General features: G+C 49.1%; 1 protein-coding gene across 4 annotated transcripts in view; it reads left to right on the top strand.

Annotated features, from left to right (window-relative positions):
- The window catches only part of PUM2 (pumilio RNA binding family member 2), a 783,590-nt gene that overhangs the window by 486,544 nt on the left and 270,470 nt on the right, over positions 1 to 26,576 (top strand). The gene's annotated exons all lie outside the window — the stretch shown is intronic.

Below are 26,576 nucleotides of genomic sequence, written 5' to 3'. Positions count from 1 at the left end.
CTGAGGGAATGGAGCTTTTCTCAGATGTGTTCTAGAGTGCAAAGCAGCCTGATTGGCTGACAGATAAGTTTGGTCTCTTTTTTAAATAGACTGAATTGAAGGGCCTAAGGCCTTCATTGTCTATATTTGACTTTGCATTGCTGTTGTATGGTGCCAGGGGCTAAAGAACTACAGTTACAGGTAGGTAACATATTTTTTTTAGCTGTCTTTGCAGCAGGGACCGAGCACTTACTGAGTCAACATAATCAGTGCTCCTGATATTGCTAAGACACTTCTTTTTAACTTCTGGGGGCCTGCAAATAGAAGGTGTGTGACTGGCAAAAACATGCCCGGGAGGACAAATACAATTGCAGAGTTTTAAGTTCTATAGTTAACTCTTTACTTTTACTTTGCCAAGGCTTCTTTTCTCACTTTGCACTCATGTTTTGTTTTTGCTTGTGGGCGCTGTTCTCAAAAGATGATGATTTTGTTCTACATAGACTAAAGCAACATTGTTTTATTTTCTTATGTGTAATTTTCAAAATTATGCTTTATTACATAATTGTGCAGTGCACCCACAATCCACCCCACTCCAATCTCTACCACACCTCACCCCACCCAACACAATCCATCTCACTCAGTCCAGTCTACCCCAGACCAATCCATTCCACCCCACCCCAAACAACTCTCCAATCCACTACACTCCAGTACTCCCAACCCACTCCATTCTGCACCTCTCCAATCAAAAACAGTCTGCCCCACTCCAATCCAAAATAATATGCCCCACTCCAATCTGCCTCACTCCAAGCCAAAGCAATCTACCCCACTTCAGTCTGCCCCACTCCAATCCCATCCACTTTACTCTAGTCCAATCCAACTCAGTTCACCCCAATTCAATCCACCCTACCCATACCAACTCAAATCCAGTCTACTTCACACCATTCCAGTCCATCACACACCAATCAATTCTATCCAGCCCACCCTTCTCAAATTCACCCCTCTCTAATCCACCCCAGTCCTGTCACTCCAGTTCAGTCCACCCACCCCAGGCAAATCCTTTCTACCCCACTCCATCCAACCACCCCACTCTAGCCAACACAGTCCACCCCATTCTACACCAATCCATCAGACCACCTCAACCCACTCCTCCCTATTCCACCTCACTCCACACCACTCCATGAAACTGCACTCTACAACATTGTCACTGAACTCCCCTCTACGACACTCTACTCCCCCTACTCCGCTCTGCGACACTACTCCAACAAATCCGCTCTACAACTCTACTCCCCCGCTCCACCTCTCTAAATTTCAGCCATGCAGGACAGCAGCCACACTAGTGTACTTCATGGCAAAAACACATTGCCTAGCCAATAGCGCTTGTATAAGAGCGGCCTATGGGCATTGCCATTGCTTGTTGGGTCGAGTGCGCAAGCGCTTTAACTTGTGAGTGTTGTGGGCTTTTAACCATGCCCATCACTTTCACCTGTTCGTGGGCTTGCCTTTCAAAAATGACTTGACATTATTGGTAAATGCTTCACGTTTGTCCCGCCTTGAGTATGTTTTTGTCACGTCTTGCAGACTGCCCCTGTTACATGGATTATTGCACGATTGCCGATACTCTTCAGCATGACCGAACTATTTTTTGCTTTTGTCTCTCCCCTTCCTGCTGCATGGTGGCCATGTTTCTCACAGAGAGAACAGGCACAACAGAATGAACTCAATCGGCGGTATTGAAGTGCTGGTCACATTGTTCAGTTACCAAATCAGTCATTTCTTCTGGCTCTCCCTTAAAACACTTGAAGTTGGTAAATGCTTTACACAAACAGAAATCCTCAAAGTGAAAGCGACTCTCCCGGCACAGCGGGAGAGGCGATATCAGAATATTCACTGCTCTCTGGAAAATCGCCCCATAATTCTTTACAAGGCATTACTTTTACATCTTTGCCCATAACTCAGCCTGTGGTGGTCATAGGACAATGAGACCATGTAGGAAGTTGGCTCTGTATGTGCTATTTCAAAGTAAGGAATAGCATGCACAGAGTCCAAGGGTTCCCCTTAGAGGTAAAATAGTGGTAAAAAGAGATAATACTAATGCTCTATTTTGTGGTAGTGTGGTCGAGCAGTAGGCTTAACCAAGGAGTAGTGTTAAGCATTTGTTGTACATACACACAGACAATAAATGAGGAACACACACTGAGACAAATCCAGCCAATAGGTTTTGTTATAGAAAAATATATTTTCTTAGTTTATTTTAAGAACCACAGGTTCAAATTTTACATGTAATATCTCATTTGAAAGGTATTGCAGGTAAGTACTCTAGGAACTTTGAATCATTACTTTAGCATGTATACTTTTTACATAAAACACAATAAGCTGTTTTAAAAGTGGACACAGTGCAATTTTCACAGTTCCTGGGGGAGGTAAGTTTTTGTTAGTTTTGTCAGGTAAGTAAATCACTTACAAGTCTCAGGTTTGGGTCCAAGGTAGCCCACCGTTGGGGGTTCAGAGCAACCCCAAAGTTATCACACCAGCAGCTCAGGGCCGGTCAGGTGCAAAGGTCAAAGAGGTGCCCAAAACGCATAGGCTATAATGGAGAGAAGGGGGTGCCCCGGTTCCAGTCTGCCAGCAGGTAAGTACCCGCGTCTTCGGAGGGCAGACCAGGGGGGTTTTGTAGGGCACCGGGGGGGACACAAGTCCACACAGAAAGTACACCCTCAGCAGCGCGGGGCGGCCGGGTGCAGTGTGCAAACAAGCGTCGGGTTTCCTTTAGTTTTCAATGGGAGACCAAGGGGTCTCTTCAGCGATGCAGGCAAGGGGGGGGGCTCCTCGGGGTAGCCACCACCTGGGCAAGGGAGAGGGCCTCCTGGGGGTCACTCCTGCACAGAAGTTCCGTTTCTTTAGGGGCTGGGGGCTGCAGGTGCAGGGTCTTTCCCAGCCGTCGGGAAATGGAGTTCAGACAGTCGCGGTCAGGGGGAGCCTGGGGATTCCCTCTGCAGTCGTCGCTGTGGGGGCTCAGGGGGGCCAACTTTGGTTATTCACAGTCGTAGAGTCGCCGGAGGGTCCTCCCTGAGTTGGTTGTTCTCCACCAGTCGAGTCGGGGTCGCCGGGTGCAGTGTTGCAAGTCTCACGCTTCTTGCGGGGAGTTGCAGGGGTCTTTAAATCTGCTCCTTGTAACAAAGTTGCAGTTCTTTTGGAGCAGTGCCGCTGTCCTCTGGAGTTTCTTGTCTTTTTCGAAGCAGGGCAGTCCTCAGAGGATTCAGAGGTCGCTGGTCCTTTGGAAAGCGTCGCTGGAGCAGGTTTCTTTGGAAGGCAGGAGACAGGCCGGTAAGTCTGGGGCCAAGGCAGTTGGTGTCTTCTGTTCTTCCTCTGCAGGGGTTTGTCAGCTTGGCAGTCCTTCTTCTTGTAGTTGCAGGAATCTAAAATCTTAGATTCAGGGAAGCCCTTAAATACAAAATTTAAGGGCGTGTTTAGGTCTGGGGGGTTAGTAGCCAATGGCTACTAGCCCGGAGGGTGAGTACACCCTCTTTGTGCCTCCTCCCAAGGGGAGGGGGTCACATCCCTAATCCTATTGGGGGAATCCTCCATCTGCAAGATGGAGGATTTCTAAAAGTTAGAGTCACTTCAGCTCAGGACACCTTAGGGGCTGTCCTGACTGGCCAGTGACTCCTCCTTGTTGCTTTCTTTGTTCCCTCCAGCCTTGCCGCCAAAAGTGGGGGCCGTGGCCGGAGGGGGCGGGCAACTCCACTAAGGTGGAGTGCCCTGCTGTGCTGTGACAAAGGGGTGAGCCTTTGAGGCTCACCGCCAGGTGTTACAGCTCCTGCCTGGGGGAGGTGTTAGCATCTCCACCCAGTGCAGGCTTTGTTACTGGCCTCAGAGTGACAAAGGCACTCTCCCCATGGGGCCAGCAACATGTCTCTAGTGTGGCAGGCTGCTGGAACCAGTCAGCCTACACAGATAGTCGGTTAGGTTTCAGGGGGCACCTCTAAGGTGCCCTCTTTGGTGTATTTTACAATAAAATGTACACTGGCATCAGTGTGCATTTATTGTGCTGAGAAGTTTGATACCAAACTTCCCAGTTTTCAGTGTAGCATTATGGTGCTATGGAGTTCGTGTAAAACAGACTCCCAGACCATATACTCTTATGGCTACCCTGCACTTACAATGTCTAAGGTTTTGTTTAGACACTGTAGGGGCACAGTGCTCATGCACTGGTACCCTCACCTATGGTATAGTGCACCCTGCCTTAGGGCTGTAAGGCCTGCTAGAGGGGTGTCTTACCTATACTGCATAGGCAGTGAGAGGCTGGCATGGCACCCTGAGGGGAGTGCCATGTCGACTTACTCATTTTGTTCTCACTAGCACACACAAGCTGGCAAGAAGTGTGTCTGTGCTGAGTGAGGGGTCTCCAGGGTGGCATAATACATGCTGCAGCCCTTGGAGACCTTCCCTGGCATCAGGGCCCTTGGTACCATTGCTGATGCTATGTTTTGAATTGAAAGTGTGCTGAGGCCTGCTAACCAGGCCCCAGCACCAGTGTTCTTTCCCTAACCTGTACTTTTGATTCCACAATTGGCACATCCTGGCACCCAGATAAGTCCCTTGTAACTGGTACCTCTGGTACCAAGGGCCCTGATGCCAGGGAAGGTCTCTAAGGGCTGCAGCATGTATTATGCCACCCTAGAGACCCCTCACCCAGCACAGACACACTGCTTACCAGCTTGTGTGTGCTGGTGAGAACCAAATGAGTAAGTCGACATGGCACTCCCCTCAGGGTGCCATGCCAGCCTCTTACTGCCTATGCAGTATAGGTAAGACACCCCTCTAGCAGGCCTTACAGCCCTAAGGCAGGGTGCACTATACCATAGGTGAGGGTACCAGTGCATGAGCACTGTGCCCCTACAGTGTCTAAGCAAAACCTTAGACATTGTAAGTGCAGGGTAGCCATAAGAGTATATGGTCTGGGAGTCTGTTTTGCACGAACTCCACAGCACCATAATGGCTACACTGAAAACTGGGAAGTTTGGTATTGTAGGAAGTTGGCTCTGTATGTGCTATTTCAAAGTAAGGAATAGCATGCACAGAGTCCAAGGGTTCCCCTTAGAGGTAAAATAGTGGTAAAAATAGATAATACTAATGCTCTATTTTGTGGTAGTGTGGTCGAGCAGTAGGCTTATCCAAGGAGTAGTGTTAAGCATTTGTTGTACATACACATAGACAATAAATGAGGTACACACACTCAGAGACAAATCCAGCCAATAGGTTTTGTTATAGAAAAATATATTTTCTTAGTTTATTTTAAGAACCACAGGTTCAAATTTAACATGTAATATCTTGTTTGAAAGGTATTGCAGGTAAGTACATTAGGAACTTTGAATCATTTCAATTGCATGTATACTTTTCAAGTTATTCACAAATAGCTATTTCAAAAGTGGACACAGTGCAATTTTCACAGTTCCTGGGGGAGGTAAGTTTTTGTTAGTTTTACCAGGTAAGTAAGACACTTACAGGGTTCAGTTCGTGGTCCAAGGTAGCCCACCGTTGGGGGTTCAGAGCAACCCCAAAGTTACCACACCAGCAGCTCAGGGCCGGTCAGGTGCAGAGTTCAAAGTGGTGCCCAAAACGCATAGGCTGCAATGGAGAGAAGGGGTGCCCCGGTTCCGGTCTGCTTGCAGGTAAGTACCCGCGTCTTCGGAGGGCAGACCAGGGGGGTTTTGTAGGGCACCGGGGGGGACACAAGCCCACACAGAAATTTCACCCTCAGCGGCGCGGGGGCGGCCGGGTGCAGTGTTAGAACAAGCGTCGGGTTCGCAATGGAAGTCAATGAGAGATCAAGGGATCTCTTCAGCGCTGCAGGCAGGCAAGGGGGGGCTTCCTCGGGGAAACCTCCACTTGGGCAAGGGAGAGGGACTCCTGGGGGTCACTTCTGCAGTGAAAGTCCGGTCCTTCAGGTCCTGGGGGCTGCGGGTGCAGGGTCTTTTCCAGGCGTCGGGACTTAGGTTTCAGAGAGTCGCGGTCAGGGGAAGCCTCGGGATTCCCTCGGCAGGCGGCGCTGTGGGGGCTCAGGGGGGACAGGTTTTGGTACTCACAGTCGTAGAGTAGTCCGGGGGTCCTCCCTGAGGTGTTGGTTCTCCACCAGCCGAGTCGGGGTCGCCGGGTGCAGTGTTGCAAGTCTCACGCTTCTTGCGGGGAGTTGCAGGGTTCTTTAAAGCTGCTTCTTGAAACAAAGTTGCAGTCTTTTTGGAGCAGGTCCGCTGTCCTCGGGAGTTTCTTGTCGTCGTCGAAGCAGGGCAGTCCTCAGAGGATGCAGAGGTCGCTGGTCCCTTTGGAAGGCGTCGCTGGAGCAGAGTTCTTTGGAAGGCAGGAGACAGGCCGGTGAGTTTCTGGAGCCAAGGCAGTTGTTGTCTTCTGGTCTTCCTCTGCAGGGGTTTTCAGCTAGGCAGTCCTTCTTCTTGTGGTTGCAGGAATCAAATTTTCTAGGGTTCAGGGTAGCCCTTAAATACTAAATTTAAGGGCGTGTTTAGGTCTGGGGGGTTAGTAGCCAATGGCTACTAGCCCTGAGGGTGGGTACACCCTCTTTGTGCCTCCTCCCAAGGGGAGGGGGTCACAATCCTAACCCTATTGGGGGAATCCTCCATCTGCAAGATGGAGGATTTCTAAAAGTCAGAGTCACCTCAGCTCAGGACACCTTAGGGGCTGTCCTGACTGGCCAGTGACTCCTCCTTGTTATTCTCATTATTTTCTCCGGCCTTGCCGCCAAAAGTGGGGGCTGGGGCCGGAGGGGGCGGGCAACTCCACTAGCTGGAGTGTCCTGCGGTGCTGTGACAAAGGGGTGAGCCTTTGAGGCTCACCGCCAGGTGTTACAGCTCCTGCCTGGGGGAGGTGTTAGCATCTCCACCCAGTGCAGGCTTTGTTACTGGCCTCAGAGTGACAAAGGCACTCTCCCCATGGGGCCAGCAACATGTCTCTAGTGTGGCAGGCTGCTGGAACTAGTCCGCCTACACAGACAGTCGGTTAAGTTTCAGGGGGCACCTCTAAGGTGCCCTCTGGGGTGTATTTTGCAATAAAATGTACACTGGCATCAGTGTGCATTTATTGTGCTGAGAAGTTTGATACCAAACTTCCCAGTTTTCAGTGTAGCCATTATGGTGCTGTGGAGTTTGTGTAAAACAGACTCCCAGACCATATACTCTTATGGCTACCCTGCACTTACAATGTCTAAGGTTTTGCTTAGACACTGTAGGGGTACAGTGCTCATGCACTGGTACCCTCACCTATGGTATAGTGCACCCTGCCTTAGGGCTGGAAGGCCTGCTAGAGGGGTGTCTTACCTATACTGCATAGGCAGTGAGAGGCTGGCATGGCACCCTGAGGGGAGTGCCATGTCGACTTACTCGTTTTGTCCTCACTAGCACACACAAGCTGGCAAGCAGTGTGTCTGTGCTGAGTGAGAGGTCTCCAGGGTGGCATAAGACATGCTGCAGCCCTTAGAGACCTTCCTTGGCATCAGAGCCCTTGGTACTAGAAGTACCAGTTACAAGGGACTTATCTGGATGCCAGGGTCTGCCAATTGTGGATACAAAAGTACAGGTTAGGGAAAGAACACTGGTGCTGGGGCCTGGTTAGCAGGCCTCAGCACACTTTCAATTGTAAACATAGCATCAGCAAAGGCAAAAAGTCAGGGGGCAACCATGCCAAGGAGGCATTTCCTTACAGGTATCAAACTTCTCAGCACAATAAATGCACACTGATGCCAGTGTACATTTTATTGCAAAATACACCCCAGAGGGCACCTTAGAGGTGCCCCCTGAAACTTAACCGACTGTCTGTGTAGGCTGACTAGTTCCAGCAGCCTGCCACACTAGAGACATGTTGCTGGCCCCATGGGGAGAGTGCCTTTGTCACTCTGAGGCCAGTAACAAAGCCTGCACTGGGTGGAGATGCTAACACCTCCCCCAGGCAGGAGCTGTAACACCTGGCGGTGAGCCTCAAAGGCTCACCCCTTTGTCACAGCACCGCAGGACACTCCAGCTAGTGGAGTTGCCCGCCCCCTCCGGCCCCGGCCCCCACTTTTGGCGGCAAGGCCGGAGAAAATAATGAGAATAACAAGGAGGAGTCACTGGCCAGTCAGGACAGCCCCTAAGGTGTCCTGAGCTGAGGTGACTCTAACTTTTAGAAATCCTCCATCTTGCAGATGGAGGATTCCCCCAATAGGGTTAGGATTGTGACCCCCTCCCCTTGGGAGGAGGCACAAAGAGGGTGTACCCACCCTCAGGGCTAGTAACCATTGGCTACTAACCCCCCAGACCTAAACACGCCCTTAAATTTAGTATTTAAGGGCTGTCCCTGAACCTAGAAACTAGATTCCTGCAACAACAAGAAGAAGGACTGCCTAGCTGAAAACCCCTGCAGAGGAAGACCAGAAGACAACAACTGCCTTGGCTCCAGAAACTCACCGGCCTGTCTCCTGCCTTCCAAAGAACTCTGCTCCAGCGACGCCTTCCAAAGGGACCAGCGACCTCTGAATCCTCTGAGGACTGCCCTGCTTCGACGACGACAAGAAACTCCCGAGGACAGCGGACCTGCTCCAAAAAGACTGCAACTTTATCCAAAGGAGCAGCTTTAAAGAACCCTGCAATCTCCCCGCAAGAAGCGTGAGACTTGCAACACTGCACCCGGCGACCCCGACTCGGCTGGTGGAGAACCAACACCTCAGGGAGGACCCCCGGACTACTCTACGACTGTGAGTACCAAAACCTGTCCCCCCTGAGCCCCCACAGCGCCGCCTGCAGAGGGAATCCCGAGGCTTCCCCTGACCGCGACTCTCTGAAACCTAAGTCCCGACGCCTGGGAAAGACCCTGCACCCGCAGCCCCCAGGACCTGAAGGACCGGACTTTCACTGCAGAAGTGACCCCCAGGAGTCCCTCTCCCTTGCCCAAGTGGAGGTTTCCCCGAGGAAGCCCCCCCTGGCCTGCCTGCAGCGCTGAAGAGATCCCTTGATCTCTCATTGACTTCCATTGCGAACCAGACGCTTGTTCTAACACTGCACCCGGCCGCCCCCGCGCCGCTGAGGGTGAAATTTCTGTGTGGGCTTGTGTCCCCCCCCCGGTGCCCTACAAAACCCCCCTGGTCTGCCCTCCGAAGACGCGGGTACTTACCTGCTGGCAGACTGGAACCGGGGCACCCCCTTCTCTCCATTGAAGCCTATGCGTTTTGGGCACCACTTTGAACTCTGCACCTGACCGGCCCTGAGCTGCTGGTGTGGTAACTTTGGGGTTGCTCTGAACCCCCAACGGTGGGCTACCTTGGACCAAGAACTGAACCCTGTAAATGTCTTACTTACCTGGTAAAACTAACAAAAACTTACCTCCCCCAGGAACTGTGAAAATTGCACCAAGTGTCCACTTTTAAAATAGCTATTTGTGAATAACTTGAAAAGTATACATGCAATTGAAATGATTCAAAGTTCCTAATGTACTTACCTGCAATACCTTTCAAAAAAGATATTACATGTTAAATTTGAACCTGTGGTTCTTAAAATAAACTAAGAAAAGATATTTTTCTATACAAAACCTATTGGCTGGATTTGTCTCTGAGTGTGTGTACCTCATTTATTGTCTATGTGTATGTACAACAAATGATTAGCACTACTCCTTGGATAAGCCTACTGCTCGACCACACTACCACAAAATAGAGCATTAGTATTATCTCTTTTTACCACTATTTTACCTCTAAGGGGAACCCTTGGACTCTGTGCATGCTATTCCTTACTTTGAAATAGCACATACAGAGCCAACTTCCTACATTGGTGGATCAGCGGTGGGGTACAAGACTTTGCATTTGCTGGACTACTCAGCCAATACCTGATCACACGACAGATTCCAAAATTGTCATTAGAAATTGATTTTTGCAATTTGAAAAGTTTTCTAAATTCTTTAAAGTCCTGCTAGGGCCTTGTGTTAGTCCCTGTTAGCATTTCTTTTAGAGTTTAAAAGTTTGGTAAAAGTTTGAATTAGAACCTAGAACTAGTTTTAGATTCTTAAAAAGTATTCCAACTTTTAGAAGCATAATGTCTAGTGCAGAGATGAATGTGGTGGAACTCGACACCACACCTTACCTCCATCTTAAGATGAGGGAGCTAAGGTCACTCTGTAAAATAAAGAAAATAGTAATGGGCCCCAGACCTTCCAAACTACAGCTCCAGGAGCTGTTGGCAGAGTTTGAAAAGGCCAACCCCTCTGAGGATGGCAACACAGAGGATGAAGATAGTGACTTGGAGGAAAATTCCCCCCTACCAGTCCTATTTAGGGAGAACAGGGCCTCTCAAGCCCTGACTCCACAAATAATAGTCAGAGATGCTGGTTCCCTCACAGGAGGGGCCAACAACTCTGAAATCACTGAGGATAACTCCAGTGAAGAGGACATCCAGCTAGCCAGGATGGCCAAAAGATTGGCTTTGGAAAGACAGATCCTAGCCATAGAAAGGGAAAGGCAAGAGATGGGCCTAGGACCCATCAATGGTGGCAGCAACATAAATAGGGTCAGAGATTCTCCTGACATGTTGAAAATCCCTAAAGGGATTGTAACTAAATATGAAGATGGTGATGACATCACCAAATGGTTCACAGCTTTTGAGAGGGCTTGTGTAACCAGAAAAGTGAACAGATCTCACTGGGGTGCTCTCCTTTGGGAAATGTTCACAGGAAAGTGTAGGGATAGACTCCTCACACTCTCTGGAAAAGATGCAGAATCTTATGACCTCATGAAGGGTACCCTGATTGAGGGCTTTGGATTCTCCACTGAGGAGTATAGGATTAGATTCAGGGGGGCTCAAAAATCCTCGAGCCAGACCTGGGTTGACTTTGTAGACTACTCAGTAAAAACACTAGATGGTTGGATTCAAGGCAGTGGTGTAAGTAATTATGATGGGCTGTACAATTTATTTGAGAAAGAACACCTGTTAAGTAATTGTTTCAATGACAAACTGCATCAGCATCTGGTGGACCTAGGACCAATTTCTCCCCAAGAATTGGGAAAGAAGGCGGACCATTGGGTCAAGACTAGGGTGTCCAAAACTTCCACAGGGGGTGACCAAAAGAAAGGGGTCACAAAACCTCCCCAGGGGAAGGGTGGTGAGACAGCCAAAAATAAAAATAGTAAAGAGTCTTCTACAGGCCCCCAAAAACCTGCACAGGAGGGTGGGCCCAGAGCCTCTTCACAAAACAATCCTGGGTACAAGGGTAAAAACTTTGATCCCAAAAAGGCCTGGTGTCGTAGCTGTAATCAGCCTGGACACCAAACTGGAGACAAGGCCTGTCCCAAGAAATGTTCCACTCCAAACTCCAATCCAGGTAACACTGGAATGGCTAGTCTCCAAGTGGGATCAACAGTGTGCCCAGAGCAAATCAGGGTCCACACTGAAGCTACTCTAGTCTCTGAGGGTGGGGTGGATTTAGCCACACTAGCTGCCTGGCCGCCTAACATGCAAAAATACAGGCAGCAGCTCTTTATTAATGGGACAAGTGTAGAGGGCCTGAGGGATACAGGTGCCAGTGTCACCATGGTGACAGAGAAACTGGTTTCCCCTGGCCAATACCTGACTGGAAAAACTATCCAGTCACCAACGCTGACAATCAGACTAAAGCACATCCCATGGCAATGGTAACTTTAGAATGGGGAGGGGTCAATGGCCTGAAACAGGTGGTGGTCTCCTCAAACATCCCAGTAGACTGTCTGCTTGGAAATTACCTGGAGTCCTCAGCATGGGCTGAGGTAGAACTAAAAACCCATGCAGCCATGCTGGGTATCCCTGAACTGGTGTGTGTAAAAACAAGAGCACAATGCAAGGCACAGGGTGAAAAAGTAGAGCTGGAGTCTGGAAGAAAGGCCCAGCCTACCAAGAGAAAAGGAAAGTCAGTTGGGAAACCAACTGCAACACAGTCAGAAAAAGAGAACCTCTCTTCTCAGGAAGAAGTTCTGCCCTCTGAGGGAACTGAGCCTTTGGAGCTTGAACCTTATCAGGTTGAGCTCTTAGGCCCAGGGGGACCGTCAAGGGAGGAGCTGTGTAAGGGACAAGAAACCTGTCCCTCTCTTGAAGGCCTTAGGCAGCAAGCTGCTGAAGAGTCCAAGGGCAAGAAAAATGGAATACATAGGGTCTATTGGGAAGATGGACTCCTGTACACTGAAGCCAGAGACCCCAAACCTGGTGCCACCAGGAGAGTGGTAGTGCCTCAGTCGTTCAGAGAGTTTATTCTGACCTTAGCCCATGATATTCCCCTTGCTGGGCATTTGGGACAAACCAAGACGTGGGAGAGGTTAGTCAACCACTTCTACTGGCCCAATATGTCCCACAAGGTTAAGGAGTTTTGCCTCTCCTGCCCCACCTGTCAAGCCAGTGGTAAGACAGGTGGGCATCCAAAGGCCCCCCTCATTCCACTTCCAGTGGTGGGGGTCCCCTTTGAAAGAGTGGGTGTGGACATAGTTGGTCCACTAGAACCTCCCACAGCCTCAGGAAATATGTATATCCTAGTAGTAGTGGATCATGCTACTAGGTATCCTGAAGCTATTCCCCTTAGGACAACTACTGCCCCTGCAGTAGCCAAGGCCCTCATTGGTATCTTTACCAGAGTGGGTTTCCCTAAGGAGGTGGTGTCTGACAGAGGTACCAACTTCATGTCAGCATACCTAAAACACATGTGGAATGAGTGTGGGGTGACTTACAAATTCACTACACCATACCATCCACAAACTAATGGCTTAGTTGAGAGATTCAACAAGACATTAAAAGGCATGATCATGGGGCTCCCAGAAAAGCTCAAAAGGAGATGGGATGTCCTCTTGCCATGTCTGCTTTTCGCTTACAGAGAGGTGCCACAGAAGGGAGTAGGATTCTCACCCTTTGAACTTCTGTTTGGTCACCCTGTAAGGGGACCACTTGCTCTTGTTAAAGAAGGCTGGGAGAGACCTCTTCATGAGCCTAAAAAGGACATAGTGGACTATGTACTTGGCCTTCGCTCTAGAATGGCAGAGTACATGGAAAAGGCAAGCAAAAACCTTGAGGCCAGCCAACAGCTCCAGAAGTTTTGGTATGACCAAAAGGCTGCAATGGTTGAGTTCCAACCAGGGCAGAAAGTCTGGGTTCTGGAGCCTGTGGCTCCCAGGGCACTTCAGGACAAATGGAGTGGCCCTTACCCAGTGCTAGAAAGGAAGAGTCAGGTCACCTACCTGGTGGACCTGGGCACAAGCAGGAGCCCCAAGAGGGTGATCCATGTGAACCGCCTTAAGCTCTTCCATGACAGGGCTGATGTAAATCTGTTGATGGTAACAGATGAGGATCAGGAGGCAGAGAGTGAACCTCTCCCTGATCTTCTGTCATCAGACCCAAAAGATGGCTCAGTAGATGGAGTGATCTACTCAGACACCCTCTCTGGCCAACAGCAAGCTGATTGTAAGAGAGTCCTACAACAGTTTCCTGAACTCTTCTCCCTAACCCCTGGTCAGACACACCTGTGTACCCATGATGTGGACACAGGAGACAGCATGCCTGTCAAAAAGAACATTTTTAGACAGTCTGACCATGTTAAGGAAAGCATCAAGGTGGAAGTCCACAAGATGCTGGAATTGGGAGTAATTGAGCGCTCTGACAGCCCCTGGGCTAGCCCAGTGGTCTTAGTCCCCAAACCTCACACCAAAGATGGAAAGAAAGAGATGAGGTTTTGTGTGGACTACAGAGGGCTCAACTCTGTCACCAAGACAGACGCCCATCCAATTCCTAGAGCTGATGAGCTCATAGACAAATTAGGTGCTGCCAAATTCTTAAGTACCTTTGACTTGACAGCAGGGTACTGGCAAATAAAAATGGCACCTGGAGCAAAAGAGAAAACAGCATTCTCCACACCTGATGGGCATTATCAGTTTACTGTTATGCCCTTTGGTCTAAAGAATGCCCCTGCCACCTTCCAAAGGTTGGTGAATCAAGTCCTTGCTGGTTTGGAGTCCTTTAGCACAGCTTATCTTGATGATATTGCTGTCTTTAGCTCCACCTGGAAGGGTCACCTGGTCCACCTGAAGAAGGTTTTGAAGGCTCTGCAATCTGCAGGCCTCTCTATCAAGGCATCCAAATGCCAGATAGGGCAGGGAACTGTGGTTTACTTGGGCCACCTTGTAGGTGGAGGCCAAGTTCAGCCACTCCAACCCAAGATCCAGACTATTCTGGACTGGGTAGCTCCAAAAACCCAGACTCAAGTCAGGGCATTCCTTGGCTTGACTGTGTACTACAGGAGGTTTGTGAAGGGATATGGATCCATTGTGACAGCCCTCACTGAACTCACCTCCAAGAAAATGCCCAAGAAAGTGAACTGGACTGTAGAATGCCAACAGGCCTTTGACACCCTGAAACAAGCAATGTGCTCAGCACCAGTTCTAAAAGCTCCAGATTATTCTAAGCAGTTCATTGTGCAGACAGATGCCTCTGAACATGGGATAGGGGCAGTTTTGTCCCAAACAAATGATGATGGCCTTGACCAGCCTGTTGCTTTCATTAGCAGGAGGTTACTCCCCAGGGAGCAGCGTTGGAGTGCCATTGAGAGGGAGGCCTTTGCTGTGGTTTGGTCCCTGAAGAAGCTGAGACCATACCTCTTTGGGACTCACTTCCTAGTTCAAACTGACCACAGACCTCTCAAATGGCTGATGCAAATGAAAGGTGAAAATCCTAAACTGTTGAGGTGGTCCATCTCCCTACAGGGAATGGACTTTATAGTGGAACACAGACCTGGGACTGCCCATGCCAATGCAGATGGCCTTTCCAGGTTCTTCCACTTAGAAAATGAAGACTCTCTTGGGAAAGGTTAGTCTCATCCTCTTTCGTTTGGGGGGGGGTTGTGTAAGGAAATGCCTCCTTGGCATGGTTACCCCCTGACATTTTGCCTTTGCTGATGCTATGTTTTGAATTGAAAGTGTGCTGAGGCCTGCTAACCAGGCCCCAGCACCAGTGTTCTTTCCCTAACCTGTACTTTTGATTCCACAATTGGCACACCCTGGCACCCAGATAAGTCCCTTGTAACTGGTACCTCTGGTACCAAGGGCCCTGATGCCAGGGAAGGTCTCTAAGGGCTGCAGCATGTATTATGCCACCCTAGAGACCCCTCACCCAGCACAGACACACTGCTTACCAGCTTGTGTGTGCTGGTGAGAACAAAATGAGTAAGTCGACATGGCACTCCCCTCAGGGTGCCATGCCAGCCTCTCACTGCCTATGCAGTATAGGTAAGACAACCCTCTAGCAGGCCTTACAGCCCTAAGGCAGGGTGCACTATACCATAGGTGAGGGTACCAGTGCATATGAGCACTGTGCCCCTACAGTGTCTAAGCAAAACCTTAGACATTGTAAGTGCAGGGTAGCCATAAGAGTATATGGTCTGGGAGTCTGTTTTGCACGAACTCCACAGCACCATAATGGCTACACTGAAAACTGGGAAGTTTGGTATCAAACTTCTCAGCACAATAAATGCACACTGATGCCAGTGTACATTTTATTGCAAAATACACCCCAGAGGTGCCCCCTGAAACTTAACCGACTGTCTGTGTAGGCTGACTAGTTCCAGCAGCCTGCCACACTAGAGACATGTTGCTGGCCCCATGGGGAGAGTGCCTTTGTCACTCTGAGGCCAGTAACAAAGCCTGCACTGGGTGGAGATGCTAACACCTCCCCCAGGCAGGAGCTGTAACACCTGGCGGTGAGCCTCAAAGGCTCACCCCTTTGTCACAGCACCGCAGGACACTCCAGCTAGTGGAGTTGCCCGCCCCCTCCGGCCCCGGCCCCCACTTTTGGCGGCAAGGCCGGAGAAAATAATGAGAATAACAAGGAGGAGTCACTGGCCAGTCAGGACAGCCCCTAAGGTGTCCTGAGCTGAGGTGACTCTAACTTTTAGAAATCCTCCATCTTGCAGATGGAGGATTCCCCCAATAGGGTTAGGATTGTGACCCCCTCCCCTTGGGAGGAGGCACAAAGAGGGTGTACCCACCCTCAGGGCTATTAGCCATTGGCTACTAACCCCCCAGACCTAAACACACCCTTAAATTTAGTATTTAAGGGCTGTCCCTGAACCTAGAAACTAGATTCCTGCAACAACAAGAAGAAGGACTGCCTAGCTGAAAACCCCTGCAGAGGAAGACCAGAAGACAACAACTGCCTTGGCTCCAGAAACTCACCGGCCTGTCTCCTGCCTTCCAAAGAACTCTGCTCCAGCGACGCCTTCCAAAGGGACCAGCGACCTCTGAATCCTCTGAGGACTGCCCTGCTTCGACGACGACAAGAAACTCCCGAGGACAGCGGACCTGCTCCAAAAAGACTGCAACTTTATCCAAAGGAGCAGCTTTAAAGAACCCTGCAATCTCCCCGCAAGAAGCGTGAGACTTGCAACACTGCACCCGGCGACCCCGACTCGGCTGGTGGAGAACCAACACCTCAGGGAGGACCCCCGGACTACTCTACGACTGTGAGTACCAAAACCTGTCCCCCCTGAGCCCCCACAGCGCCGCCTGCAGAGGGAATCCCGAGGCTTCCCCTGACCGCGACTCTCTGAAACCTAAGTCCCGACGCCTGGGAAAGACCCTGCACCCGCAGCCCCCAGGACCTGAAGGACCGGACTTTCACTGCAGAAGTGACCCCCAGGAGTCCCTCTCCCTTGCCCAAGTGGAGGTTTCCCCGAGGAAGCCCCCCCCTGGCCTGCCTGCAGCGCTGAAGAGATCCCTTGATCTCTCATTGACTTCCATTGCGAACCCGACGCTTGTTCTAACACTGCACCCGGCCGCCCCCGCGCCGCGCCGCTGAGGGTGAAATTTCTGTGTGGGCTTGTGTCCCCCCCGGTGCCCTACAAAACCCCCCTGGTCTGCCCTCCGAAGACGCGGGTACTTACCTGCTGGCAGACTGGAACCGGGGCACCCCCTTCTCTCCATTGAAGCCTATGCGTTTTGGGCACCACTTTGAACTCTGCACCGGACCGGCCCTGAGCTGCTGGTGTGGTAACTTTGGGGTTGCTCTGAACCCCCAACGGTGGGCTACCTTGGACCAAGAACTGAACCCTGTAAGTGTCTTACTTACCTGGTAAAACTAACAAAAACTTACCTCCCCCAGGAACTGTGAAAATTGCACTAAGTGTCCACTTTTAAAATAGCTATTTGTGAATAACTTGAAAAGTATACATGCAATTGAAATGATTCAAAGTTCCTAATGTACTTACCTGCAATACCTTTCAAACAAGATATTACATCTTAAATTTGAACCTGTGGTTCTTAAAATAAACTAAGAAAATATATTTTTCTATACAAAACCTATTGGCTGGATTTGTCTCTGAGTGTGTGTACCTCATTTATTGTCTATGTGTATGTACAACAAATGCTTAACACTACTCCTTGGATAAGCCTACTGCTCGACCACACTACCACAAAATAGAGCATTAGTATTATCTCTTTTTACCACTATTTTACCTCTAAGGGGAACCCTTGGACTCTGTGCATGCTATTCCTTACTTTGAAATAGCACATACAGAGCCCACTTCCTACACATGGGTTTTCAGTTCTACCTCAGCCCATGCTGAGGACTCCAGGTCATTTCCAAGCAAACAGTCTACTGGGATATTTGAGTAGACCACCATCTGTTTCAGGCATTGACCCCTCCCCACTCTAAAGTTACCATTGCCATGGGATGTACTTTAGTTTGATTGTCAGCATTGGTGACTGGATAGGTTTGTCCAGTCAGGTATTGGCCAGGGGAAACCAGTTTCTCTGTCACCATAGTGACACTGGCACCTGTATCCCTCAGGCCCTCTACACTTGTCCCATTAATTAAGAGCTGCTGCCTGTATTTTTGCATGTTAGGGGGCCAGGCAGCCAGTGTGGCTAAATCCACCCCACCCTCAGAGACTAATGTAGCTTCAGTGTGACACCTGATTTGCTCTGGGCACACTGTTGATCCCACTTGGAGACTGGCCATTCCAGTTTTAGCTGGATGGGAGTTAGAAGTGGTATCTTTCTTGGGACAGGCCTTGTCTCCAGTTTGGTGTCCAGACTGACTACAGTTACGACACCAGGCCTTTTTGGGATCAAAGTTTTTACCCTTGTACCCAGAATTGTTCTGTGAAGAGGCTCTGGGCCCACCCTCCTGTGCAGGTTTTTGGGGGCCTGTAGAAGACTCTTTACTATCTTTGTTTTTGGCTGTCTCACCACCCTTCCCCTGGGGAGGTTTTGTGACCCCTTTCTTTTGGTCACCCCCTGTGGAAGTTTTGGACACCCTAGTCTTGACCCAATGGTCCGCCTTCTTTCCCAATTCTTGGGGAGAAATTGGTCCTAGGTCCACCAGATGCTGATGCAGTTTATCATTGAAACAATTATGTAAGGAAATGCCTCCTTGGCATGGTTGCCCCCTGACTTTTTGCCTTTGCTGATGCTATGTTTACAATTGAAAGTGTGCTGAGGCCTGCTAACCAGGCCCCAGCACCAGTGTTCTTTCCCTAACCTGTACTTTTGTATCCACAATTGGCAGACCCTGGCATCCAGATAAGTCCCTTGTAACTGGTACTTCTAGTACCAAGGGCCCTGATGCCAAGGAAGGTCTCGAAGGGCTGCAGCATGTCTTATGCCACCCTGGAGACCTCTCACTAAGCACAGACACTCTGCTTGCCAGCTTGTGTGTGCTAGTGAGGACAAAACGAGTAAGTCGACATGGCACTCCCCTCAGGGTGCCATGCCAGCCTCTCACTGCCTATGCAGTATAGGTAAGACACCCCTCTAGCAGGCCTTACAGCCCTAAGGCAGGGTGCACTATACCATAGGTGAGGGTACCAGTGCATGAGCATGGTACCCCTACAGTGTCTAAACAAAACCTTAGACATTGTAAGTGCAGGGTAGCCATAAGAGTATATGGTCTGGGAGTTTGTCAAACACGAACTCCACAGCACCATAATGGCTACACTGAAAACTGGGAAGTTTGGTATCAAACTTCTCAGCACAATAAATGCACACTGATGCCAGTGTACATTTTATTGTAAAATACACCCCAGAGGGCACCTTAGAGGTGCCCCCTGAAACTTAACCGACTATCTGTGTAGGCTGACTAGTTTTAGCAGCCTGCCACAAACCGAGACATGTTGCTGGCCCCATGGGGAGAGTGCCTTTGTCACTCTGAGGCCAGTAACAAAGCCTGCACTGGGTGGAGATGCTAACACCTCCCCCAGGCAGGAATTGTCACACCTGGCGGTGAGCCTCAAAGGCTCACCTCCTTTGTGCCAACCCAGCAGGACACTCCAGCTAGTGGAGTTGCCCGCCCCCTCCGGCCAGGCCCCACTTTTGGCGGCAAGGCCGGAGAAAATAATGAGAAAAACAAGGAGGAGTCACTGGCCAGTCAGGACAGCCCCTAAGGTGTCCTGAGCTGAAGTGACTCTAACTTTTAGAAATCCTCCATCTTGCAGATGGAGGATTCCCCCAATAGGGTTAGGATTGTGACCCCCTCCCCTTGGGAGGAGGCACAAAGAGGGTGTACCCACCCTCAGGGCTAGTAGCCATTGGCTACTAACCCCCCAGACCTAAACACGCCCTTAAATTTAGTATTTAAGGGCTACCCTGAACCCTAGAAAATTAGATTCCTGCAACTTCAAGAAGAAGGACTGCCCAGCTGAAAACCCCTGCAGCGGAAGACCAGAAGACGACAACTGCCTTGGCTCCAGAAACTCACCGGCCTGTCTCCTGCCTTCCAAAGATCCTGCTCCAGCGACGCCTTCCAAAGGGACCAGCGACCTCGACATCCTCTGAGGACTGCCCCTGCTTCGAAAAGACAAGAAACTCCCGAGGACAGCGGACCTGCTCCAAGAAAGGCTGCAACTTTGTTTCCAGCAGCCTTGAAAGAACCCTGCAAGCTCCCCGCAAGAAGCGTGAGACTTGCAACACTGCACCCGGCGACCCCGACTCGGCTGGTGGAGATCCAACACCTCAGGAGGGACCCCAGGACTACTCTGATACTGTGAGTACCAAAACCTGTCCCCCCTGAGCCCCCACAGCGCCGCCTGCAGAGGGAATCCCGAGGCTTCCCCTGACCGCGACTCTTTGAACCTAAAGTCCCGACGCCTGGGAGAGACCCTGCACCCGCAGCCCCCAGGACCTGAAGGACCGGACTTTCACTGGAGGAGTGACCCCCAGGAGTCCCTCTCCCTCGCCCAAGTGGAGGTTTCCCCGAGGAATCCCCCCCTTGCCTGCCTGCAGCGCTGAAGAGATCCCGAGATCTCTCATAGACTAACATTGCGAACCCGACGCCTGTTTCTACACTGCACCCGGCCGCCCCCGCGCTGCTGAGGGTGAAATTTCTGTGTGGACTTGTGTCCCCCCCGGTGCCCTACAAAACCCCCCTGGTCTGCCCTCCGAAGACGCGGGTACTTACCTGCAAGCAGACCGGAACCGGGGCACCCCCTTCTCTTCATTCTAGCCTATGTGTTTTGGGCACCACTTTGAACTCTGCACCTGACCGGCCCTGAGCTGCTGGTGTGGTGACTTTGGGGTTGCTCTGAACCCCCAACGGTGGGCTACCTTGGACCAAGAACTAAGCCCTGTAAGTGTCTTACTTACCTGGTTAACCTAACAAATACTTTCCTCCCCTAGGAACTGTGAAAATTGCACTAAGTGTCCACTTTTAAAACAGCTATTTGTGAATAACTTGAAAAGTATACATGCAATTTTGATGATTTGAAGTTCCTAAAGTACTTACCTGCAATACCTTTCGAATGAGATATTACATGTAGAATTTGAACCTGTGGTTCTTAAAATAAACTAAGAAAAGATATTTTTCTATATAAAAACCTATTGGCTGGATTTGTCTCTGAGTGTGTGTACCTCATTTATTGTCTATGTGTATGTACAACAAATGCTTAACACTACTCCTTGGATAAGCCTACTGCTCGACCACACTACCACAAAATAGAGCATTAGTATTATCTCTTTTTGCCACTATCTTACCTCTAAGGGGAACCCTTGGACTCTGTGCATGCTATTCCTTACTTTGAAATAGCACATACAGAGCCAACTTCCTACAAATTACTTAATAGGTGTTCTTTCACAAATAAATTGTACAGCCCATCATAATCATTTACACCATTGCCTTGAATCCAACCATCTAGTGTTTTTACTGAGTAGTCTACAAAGTCAACCCAGGTCTGGCTCGAGGATTTTTGAGCCCCCCTGAATCTAATCCTATACTCCTCAGTGGAGAATCCAAAGCCCTCAATCAGGGTACCCTTCATGAGGTCATAAGATTCCGCATCTTTTTTAGAGAGTGTGAGGAGTCTATCCCTACACTTTCCTGTGAACATTTCCCAAAGGAGAGCACCCCAGTGAGATTTGTTCACTTTTCTGGTTTCACAAGCCCTCTCAAAAGCTGTGAACCATTTGGTGATGTCATCACCATCTTCATATTTTGTTACAATCCCTTTGGGGATTTTCAACATGTCAGGAGAATGTCTGACCCTATTTATGTTGCTGCCACCATTGATGGGTCCTAGGCCCATCTCTTGTCTTTCCCTTTCTATGGCTAGGATCTGTTTTTCCAAAGCCAATCTTTTGGCCATCCTGGCTAACTGGATGTCCTCTTCACTGGAGTTATCCTCAGTGATTTCAGAGAGGCTGGACCCTCCTGTGAGGGAGCCAGCATCTCTGACTATTATTTTTGGAGTCAGGGCTTGTGAAGCCCTGTTCTCCCTAGATAGGACTGGTGGAGGGGATTCTTCCTCCAGTTCACTATCATCCTCCTCTGTGTTATCCAGAGGGGTTGGCTCTATCATACTCTGCCAACAGCTCCTGGAGCTGTACTTTGGTAGGTCTGGAGCCCATTGTTATTTTTCTTATGTTACAGTGTGACCTTAGCTCTTTCATCTGGAGATGGAGGTAAGGTGTGGTGTCGAGTTCCACCACATTCATCTCTGTACTAGACATTATTCTTCTAAAAGTTGGAATGCTTTTAAGAATCTAAAACTAGTTCTAGAATCTAATTCAAACTTTTAAACTCTAAAAGAAATGCTAACAGGGACTAACACAAGGCCCTAGCAGGACTTTAAAGAATTTTGAAAACTTTTCAAATTTCAAAAATCAATTTCTAATGACAATTTTGGAATTTGTCGTGTGATCAGGTATTGGCTGAGTAGTCCAGCAAATGCAAAGTCTTGTACCCCACCGCTGATCCACCAATGTAGGAAGTTGGCTCTGTATATGCTATTTCAATGTAAGGAATAGCATGCACAGAGTCCAAGAGTTCCCCTTGGAGGTAAAATAGTGGTAAAAAGAGATAATACTAATGCTCTATTTTGTGGTAGTGTGGTCGAGCAGTAGGCTTATCCAAGGAGTAGTGTTAAGCATTTGTTGTACATACACACAGGCAATAAATGAGGAACACACACTCAGAGACAAATCCAGCCAATAGGTTTTGTTATAGAAAAATATCTTTTCTTAGTTTATGTTAAGAACCACAGGTTCAAATTTTACATGTAATATCTCATTTGAAAGGTATTGCAGGTAAGTACTCTAGGAACTTTGAATCATTACTTTAGCATGTATACTTTTTACATAAAACACAATAAGCTGTTTTAAAAGTGGACACTTAGTGCAATTTTCACAGTTCCTGGGGGAGGTAAGTTTTTGTTAGTTTTGTCAGGTAAGTAAATCACTTACAAGTCTCAGGTTTGGGTCCAAGGTAGCCCACCGTTGGGGGTTCAGAGCAACCCCAAAGTTATCACACCAGCAGCTCAGGGCCGGTCAGGTGCAAAGGTCAAAGAGGTGCCCAAAACGCATAGGCTATAATGGAGAGAAGGGGGTGCCCCGGTTCCAGTCTGCCAGCAGGTAAGTACCCGCGTCTTCGGAGGGCAGACCAGGGGGGTTTTGTAGGGCACCGGGGGGGACACAAGTCCACACAGAAAGTACACCCTCAGCAGCGTGGGGGCGGCCGGGTGCAGTGTGCAAACAAGCGTCGGGTTTCCTTTAGTTTTCAATGGGAGACCAAGGGGTCTCTTCAGCGATGCAGGCAGGCAAGGGGGGGGGGGGCTCCTCGGGGTAGCCACCACCTGGGCAAGGGAGAGGGCCTCCTGGGGGTCACTCCTGCACAGACGTTCCGTTTCTTTAGGGGCTGAGGGCTGCGGGTGCAGGGTCTTTCCCAGCCGTCGGGAAATGGAGTTCAGACAGTCGCGGTCAGGGGGAGCCTGGGGATTCCCTCTGCAGGTGTCGCTGTGGGGGCTCACGGGGGACAACTTTGGTTACTCACAGTCGTAGAGTCGCCGGAGGGTCCTCCCTGAGTTGGTTGTTCTCCACCAGTCGAGTCGGGGTCGCCGGGTGCAGTGTTGCAAGTCTCACGCTTCTTGTGGGGAGTTGCAGGGGTCTTTAAATCTGCTCCTTGTAACAAAGTTGCAGTTCTTTTGGAGCAGTGCCGCTGTCCTCGGGAGTTTCTTGTCTTTTTCTAAGCAGGGCAGTCTTCAGAGGTCGCTGGTCCTTTGGAAAGCGTCGCTGGAGCAGGTTTCTTTGGAAGGCAGGAGACAGGCCGGTAAGTCTGGGGCCAAGGCAGTTGGTGTCTTCTGTTCTTCCTCTGCAGGGGTTTGTCAGCTCGGCAGTCCTTCTTCTTGTAGTTGCAGGAATCTAAAATCTTAGGTTCAGGGAAGCCCCTTAAATACAAAATTTAAGGGCGTGTTTAGGTCTGGGGGGTTAGTAGCCAATGGCTACTAGCCCTGAGGGTGAGTACACCCTCTTTGTGCCTCCTCCCAAGGGGAGGGGGTCACATCCCTAATCCTATTGGGGGAATCCTCCATCTGCAAGATGGAGGATTTCTAAAAGTTAGTCACTTCAGCTCAGGACACCTTAGGGGCTGTCCTGACTGGCCAGTGACTCCTCCTTGTTGCTTTCTTTGTTCCCTCCAGCCTTGCCGCCAAAAGTGGGGGCCGTGGCCGGAGGGGGCGGGCAACTCCACTAAGGTGGAGTGCCCTGCTGTGCTGTGACAAAGGGGTGAGCCTTTGAGGCTCACCGCCAGGTGTTACAGCTCCTGCCTGGGGGAGGTGTTAGCATCTCCACCCAGTGCAGGCTTTGTTACTGGCCTCAGAGTGACAAAGGCACTCTCCCCATGGGGCCAGCAACATGTCTCTAGTGTGGCAGGCTGCTGGAACCAGTCAGCCTACACAGATAGTCGGTTAGGTTTCAGGGGGCACCTCTAAGGTGCCCTCTGGTGTATTTTACAATAAAATGTACACTGGCATCAGTGTGCATTTATTGTGCTGAGAAGTTTGATACCAAACTTCCCAGTTTTCAGTGTAGCCATTATGGTGCTATGGAGTTCGTGTAAAACAGACTCCCAGACCATATACTCTTATGGCTACCCTGCACTTACAATGTCTAAGGTTTTGTTTAGACACTGTAGGGGCACAGTGATCATGCACTGGTACCCTCACCTATGGTATAGTGCACCCTGCCTTAGGGCTGTAAGGCCTGCTAGAGGGGTGTCTTACCTATACTGCATAGGCAGTGAGAGGCTGGCATGGCACCCTGAGGGGAGTGCCATGTCGACTTACTCATTTTGTTCTCACTAGCACACACAAGCTGGCAAGCAGTGTGTGTGTGCTGAGTGAGGGGTCTCTAGGGTGGCATAATACATGCTGCAGCCCTTAGAGACCTTCCCTGGCATCAGGGCCCTTGGTACCAGGGGTACCAGTTACAAGGGACTTATCTGGATGCCAGGGTGTGCCAATTGTGGAATCAAAAGTACAGGTTAGGGAAAGAACACTGGTGCTGGGGCCTGTTTAGCAGGCCTCAGCACACTTTCAATTCAAAACATAGCATCAGCAAAGGCAAAAAGTCAGGGGGTAACCATGCCAAGGAGGCATTTCCTTACAGACCACCACTAAAATGTTCAGCACAGTGTGATCTTTCTGTCTACATCACCTCTGGGTCCCCACACTCGGTTAGTGGGGACCCAAAAATAACCCCTACCACCATTTATTACCTTTTCAAGCTCTCTCATGGTTGCAACTTTGTTTTACAGCTGAGTTGTTTGTCTTAAGGGCCTTGTTTGTTATATCATTGTTATAGGTCTGCTGTCCCTGAAAATATTCAATGTACTACACCCTCTAGGGTCTAAACATGTGGTTACATTGCATTATTTAATGGCATTTTCTTTTTGTGTGGTTAAGGTTAACTATATAATTACATGACCATGTTTTCATTGTGGTGTTCTCTAGCAGCTGCTCTAAGCATTACAGTCATATCCACATAAAAAAATATTTGTGACACGCGAAAACTTACCCCATAGGGCTGTGCAGGGCATTACTTTTACAAAACATTTTTTTCTCATAACTCAGCCTGTGGTGGTCCTAGGAGAAAGGGACCACTGCCAAAATGTTCAGCACAGGCGTGCTCTTTCTGGGTCCCTACTCTGTTAGTGGGGAGTCAAAATAATAGCCCCTACCACCAATGATTATCTTTTTAAGCTCTCTCATGGTTACAGCTTTTGTTTTACAGGTGAGAAATTGTTTTATGGGCCTTGTTTGTAATATCATTGCAATTGCTCTGCTAGCCTTGAAAATGTGTAATACACTATGCCTTCTACAGGCTAAATATATGGTTACACTGCGTTACTTTCACCTGTCTTTTTTTATTAGGTTATGCCCTCTAGGGACTAACAATGTGGTTACATGACCATGCTTCTTACAAATTATATTTTTGTTATAGTGTTTTAAGCATTACAGTCTAATGCCGAAAGTTTATTTCTGATAAAGGTTTATATGATAATTGGGCTATATGTTTTAATAATCTCATTATTATAATTATGACCATGATTCAGGCCAATTTAACATCCTTATTACACTCTGTTTGAACACTCGTGATATGTTTGAGTAACCCTTCTAGTTTATTTCTCCTCTGTGACTGTCTTGTGTCTTTTTTGCAAATTTCATTAGTCAGCTAGGGGTGGGGTTGTGAAAGTGGTATTGTATTGGAATTAGCGTAGCTGATTTGAATTAGCATGATAAATAGCAACAGTTGTATTTTTTGCTGCAGATAAAGGACGAAGGTAAATGGAAGGGCTTTGGTTAGATTTAGAGCCACTGGAATTATATGGGAGGAAAAGACGAACTTATGAGGCAGGGTTAACCAATTTATGTGGCAAGGAAAGTCCAGTTATGAATTTACAATGCCAAAAGCACTAACTCAAGAAAATGCGAGACCTATTGCATTGTAAAAGTTTGTTTTGTTATTATTATGGCCCTCTCTTGGTGCCTGTCTACACACTGCCATGAGAAGCAGGAAAAAAAAAGTAAGGCATCAGTGACTAATATATTCTAGTAACGTCACGTAATAAAGCAAAGTCGTAACTGGAGACATCTTGCCCCATTTGGTGGCATTCTAAAGGTTTTGCTGGAGAAATATATTTCCCAAACATGTCTGAAGCCTGGAAGTATTCATAGCGTGAGAAATCTGCAGGTAGATTATGGTCTCACCAGAAATATTACCGAAGATGATTAATTTTTTTTCTTTATGATGTTATTGACACACTCTCTGACTAAAGCCTGGGAAACATCATTATAGAGTCATT

Source organism: Pleurodeles waltl, chromosome 5, assembly GCF_031143425.1.
Source record: "Pleurodeles waltl isolate 20211129_DDA chromosome 5, aPleWal1.hap1.20221129, whole genome shotgun sequence".
Taxonomy (NCBI): domain Eukaryota; kingdom Metazoa; phylum Chordata; class Amphibia; order Caudata; family Salamandridae; genus Pleurodeles; species Pleurodeles waltl.
Note: the sequence above shows the minus strand (reverse complement) of the source record. Positions and strands in the feature narration are given on the sequence as shown.